The following is a 5,722-nucleotide window of genomic DNA, read 5'->3' as shown; positions in this document are numbered from 1 at the left end:
AGAGTCCAAAGAAGGCTAAAACTGTGCCTATGATGTTAGCTCTTGACAGATCTTTGAGATATACAATAAAGTTAAATAAATAGCTAAATGCTAATCTGTAAAATTACTATGATAGCCACATTGGGAGCTTCTAATCTTATTCCCACACTTTCCTGTGTGTTCGAAATTATTCTATAATAAAACAAGTCAGCATGATGAAAAGTACGGGAAAGGGAGTGATTGGAGAGACTCATGGATGGAGATCTTAATAGAGGCTAAAGATAGAGGTCGTGATTTAAGAGTTAATATTGATTGTTGTTTCACAATGAATTGTCCACAGCCCACTGGAGACCCAGAGGAGTCTCCCAAGGAACTATGAGCAGATTCAAGAATTATAAGTCTTTTCTGTGGTTTTACTGGAAAACAGCTTTCAATTTCACAGACATTCATATTAATGTACATAGGAAGCCTACTTTCTAGATACTAGTCTCTGAAAACAATTTTTATGATTGACACAAGTAAGTCATAAACTAAAATTAGTGCATTACTATGTTTTCCAAGGATCCTAATTTAGTACTCTATTAGAAATTTTGTTTGACATTCAGTTCAACGCTGCAAAGCTTCTTATATGCATGTGTTCCAAAATTTCATGGTTTAAAGTAATGATAACAGTTATTTTGCTCACAACTCTGTAATTTGGGCAAGACCAATGGGAATAGCTTGTCTCTGCTCCACTCAGCATCAGTGGGGCTCGTTTAAAGGCTGGGGGCTGGAATCGTCTGAAGGGCTCATTCACTCACATGTCTAGTGGTTGATGTTAACCATTGGCTCACACTTCAGCTGAGGCTTTTGGCTGAAACATCTACACAGGGCTTCTCTTTGTTGCCTGGGCTTTCTGTTAATGTGGTGGCTGGGTTCCAGTGGCAAGAATCCTAAGAGAGCGAGCCAAGGCCCACATTGTCTTTTTTACCTAGTCTTCAAAGTCTCATAATATCATTTTCCCTACACTTAGTTGTTCAAGTCAGTCGCAAAGATCAAGGGACCAGAAATATTGCAGTGTCCGTTGTTGGAAAATACAGTATGCACAGACATACAGAGTACAATCCCTTCCAGCTCAATAATTTTCAGAAAGAACATCTGTGTGTCTGTCTGTGTGTGCACATGTGTGTGTCCTCAATACTCTCTCGAGTTAATAATGGTTTTAAGTTTCTGCTATTTTTTAAATTTTAAATTACAATTTTATAATTAGCCTATAATTATTAATTTCACCTACATCAATCGTGCATATTTATATCAATAATGTCTTATAGTTTTATAATAATTGGAAATTAAGATGTATACATGGTGTTTCAATTCATGGTAAATAATCACCCCAAATGTATTCACAATGAAATATGTGCTGTCCATGGATTTGTACTCTTTAAATAACTTGCAATATACTATCAAGTATAATTAAAGTCCTTTTAAGCTTATATGCACTTTATAAAGTAAATGTATAAGCTCATCCTGAAACTTATTTAGCTCTTTGTATAATTAAAGTGAATTATTTTTTCATTTGAAAGTGGGAATGGGAAGGAGTGAGATAATAGTGTTTTTCCTACCGCATGGGGCCCCAGGTAGGTACTCAAGAAGGTCTGTTGAACTAAACTGAAGTGTATAACTCACTCATTCATTCACTTATCTATTCATTCAAGACAGTTAAAGAAGGTGAAAGAGAGGTGGGAACCAAGGATGACTTCAAGGTTTCAGGCTTGAGCAACTGAGTAAATAGTGGTATTTTTCAAAGATAAGGAGGAATGCAAGAGGGGCAGGTATTAACCTCTCAGGACTATGGCCTCATCTGTGGAATAGAAACCTATGTACCCTACCAACCTTCCTATCAAGGCTGCTGCTTAGATCTTAGGATTTCCCTACACTAATGAGATGCCAACACATTAGATTTTAGATAAATCCATCTCTACCTATACTGGGCTTGGGTTATCAACAGCTATGGCACTCACTTCTTCACCAATTAGTGGTAGGAACCAAGGAATAATAAGGAAGGCATGGAGAAAATCACTGATTATCTACTTAACCCAACAAAAATAAAACTTTTAAAAACACGTACACATGACAGCATGTACTAGTGCTAGATGTGGTGAAAAAGACATGTAATATGACTTCATTTTGCAAAAGTAAGAATATTTACACTCATCTGTCCTATTGTCCACTTGTTCACCAGAAGTATGTAAATATTGTAAAACTGAGGAGAAGGAAAGGGCATGGCTGACTGTACCTGGACAGGATTGGACCTGCAATCTCAGGCTCACAAGCACCTATCTTCAAACTGCAAAACAAACCATGAAGAAAGGAGCTCACATTCCTATGAAAATATGTGCTTTCCTGACCACTATCTACCAGCCCACTTACTTTAGAACACCAGTCCACCAGTTCTTTGATAACTTTCACAGTTCCAATCCATTTAATTCTACTATTTTTTCCTTATCTATCACCTTTCTCAAGTTCTGACTTCCCTCTTCACACAGTTTAGGTTCCATGTATCCTTTGCTGTAATGGCCTTTTTACAAACACTTCTTATGCCCATCTCTCACTGCAAGATACTTAACTGGCAGATCCTCCTTGAAGCCAACCACCTACCTCCTCTGTGCCTGCACTCAGGAAGCTGAACATCTCTGGAGAAGGAATCCCACAGTCATGACAACTGGTCTCACTTTAAATTTGTGACCATGTATCTCAAATTGGTGCTCAACACTGGCCAACAACCCTGCCCTATTACCCTTATAATTTCACTTTCTTACTCTCTGAGATGCTATCACAACTTCTTCCTTATCAAACTTTCAAAACACCTCTCAACCACCTGGGCTTACAGCATCATTTTATGCTTCTTTAAGAAAACTGGAACTATCAGGTAAGAACGACTTTTCTCTCCCATTATCAAAACCAACTGTCTCCTGGCATCCATGCCCATATACTCTGCCTCCCATCCAGATACGGGGGATGAATTGTCCCTGATTCTATCAAAGCCACTTGAGCTCTATATTATAACTATAATTATCCCCTGTATTTTCATAAATTATTCTATTATCTTTTATTTTAAAAATAAGTTCTATCCTGACTCATTGCCCTCTAACTCCTGACTTATTCTTAGCTCTCCTTCATAGTAAAATTTATATCAAAAATATTTTCTAAACTTACTGGATTTCCTTTCTTATCTCTCATTCTGTCATAAGTTAGTCAAAATGGTCTTCAGGTAATTTAGTCCCACCTCATTTTTTAGGTAAAGAAGCTGAGATGCATTCACATGTTCTTGTGTAAGATTCCCACACCTCATCAGTGGCAAAGTCAAGATCAGAACTCTTGTTCCTTCCAGGATGTTCTCTCCTTTGATCTCTTCCTGCTGACTTTACTTAATTGAAAATGACATCAGAGGAGTTTTCCAATTCACATGTCCCTGAAAACAGACCTACATGAAGCAATCATTCCCATCATTGGCTCCTCCCCAGTCCACACCCAAGTTCAGCCTTTCCGCGCCTCCATATTTGTTCCACAAGTATCTGTGCACTTGAGAGAGGTAGAAACGTGAGTTTTCCAATCACATTATCTTCAGCATCCCTTGCTTCTCCAAGCTCAAATTGAGTAAATCATATCTGCAATTTAACTCTTAATCAAGAGGCCCTTGAGTCTGACTTCAGAGACTTACTTTTATGGCTCTTCATGTGTCAAGTATGAAAATGAAGAATGTATTTCTTGCTCCGCGGTGATGCTCACACACAGTAAATCACAGAAGCATGGCAGTGAAATGAGACTATATTTCAGGACGTCAAATGCTGAGAGAAAGACCCGGCACAGTGGAGGCAGGTAGAGAGGAGGGAGCAGGAGGCAAAGCCCAAAAGCTCAGGTGTTTGGGAAATGTGCATTCTGGAATACAGGCTGACACTGAGCAAGGAAGAGGTGTTTTACTCTCAGTGTTTTTTTAGTAACAGTCCTGGGGCAATTGAATAGAGCATCCACAAGCCAAGAACTCTCCAGTTGGAGGAGATTTCAACTGCACAAGCCAGAGAGAGGAATCTAGTTGATCCCTGCCTTTTAGTCTACTAGGGCCCCATTTACCATGCTGTCAATTCATACGGTTAAGATTACCTTGACCAATAGTACACCTGCTCCAAGTGTTCCCCATGAATCCATCCTCTCACACTCCCACTCCTCATTCTTTTTGTCTCTCTGTCTCCTGGCCCCACACTTAGTTTACATTAACAGCTTCTGGCCTCGTCTTATTTTGGTTACCAAATAAGTAATCCACTTTCTGATAATTGGCTTCCTGCAACCTTAAAAGCCCTTCTGATTTTACAAATCAACCAAAAGAGTCCTGCTGTCTTTTGTAGTTCTTCAGGTCCCCCATTCTCTTTTACTTTGTCAGAATTGGTGGGAGAGCAGAGGGAGTGGAAAAGAGCTTTGATAAAGCTTCTTTAAAGAAAACCGTATGTTTAGTTAACCAATTTTTCGGTTAGGAATATCATTACAGAAACTCAATCTACATTGGCTGAACAAAATAACATTGGCTTTGTCCATTACAACACAAAGTCCAAAGGTAGACTTTCCAAGGCTAGTGCTATAGCTCCATCATGCCATTAGAAACCCCAGTTTCTACTTATCTTTCTTCACAGCCATCCCTCAGTGAGTGCTTCTTGCCTTGTGGACACAATATGGCTGCTCTGCATCCCACATCCCATGTAAGTTTTGTGAAAGCACAAAGAGAAATTTCTTCTGCTAGTATTGGGTAGGCTCACTCATGCTTCTGAGCTCAACTGGCCCATGATGGCCTCACTCTCATGCGTGGTGACAAAGTTAACAGCATTGTGTATCTCTCATCTAGCAGATAAGAGCACACTAGCTTGAGTTCTTTCACATAGCAATGGTCACAGTTTCTCAAAGAGGGCAGTCTCCAATGTGCAAACACTTTTCAAGCCTCTGATTGCATCTCACTGGCAATATCCCATTGGTCAAAGCGAATCACAGAATCTATGTGGGGAGAGCATGGAAGCAGCAATGGGAAGAATTTATAACCATTTTTGCAATCTACCACATTTGTCAGCACCAAGCTGATTGAGAGGGAAGGTTTCAGTGGTGAGACGCCCAATTGAAAAAACGCACGAGGAACCAACATAAGAGTGAGACTGCAAGTCAAGCCTTTACTGTGGGGACTGCAATAAAGGGGGGGCTTATATATGCCAAAGAACAATAGTGGCATTCCGCCACACATGCGTAGTACAGCAAGCTGGGTCATTATTACATAAGTTAGGGGCAGGCGCACTACTGAGTTTAATGTAACATGCCGGATCTGGGGATGTGTCCGTAGCCATGAGCCTGGATTGAAGCCAGGCCTGGGACCAGCCAGGCCTGGGACCCACAACACTACCCTAAAGAAATTTTTAATATAACCAGTTATAACTGATGTAACCTACTTTGTTCAAACAAAAATTAATAATCTATAAGAAAAAATCTTAATTTTAAATAATTATATTACTTATACACATTTTTCTTAGTAAACACTTTTTTATTATTCTTAGGTAAAACATCCAGTGAGAGTAATAATAGCTTTCTGGAGAACACCACATCATTGTCCTATTTAAATACCAATGTGGGAAGAGTTTAGAAAATATCGTCAAAACCATGTCCCTATTTATACAATTCTTATAAACACTTTGGGGCCTCAAGTGAGCCTTTAGGCATTTGGAGAAAGCAA

Source organism: Pteropus vampyrus, unplaced genomic scaffold, assembly GCF_000151845.1.
Source record: "Pteropus vampyrus isolate Shadow unplaced genomic scaffold, Pvam_2.0 Scaffold128, whole genome shotgun sequence".
In the NCBI taxonomy this organism is placed as follows: domain Eukaryota; kingdom Metazoa; phylum Chordata; class Mammalia; order Chiroptera; family Pteropodidae; genus Pteropus; species Pteropus vampyrus.
This window is presented reverse-complemented; position numbering follows the sequence as displayed.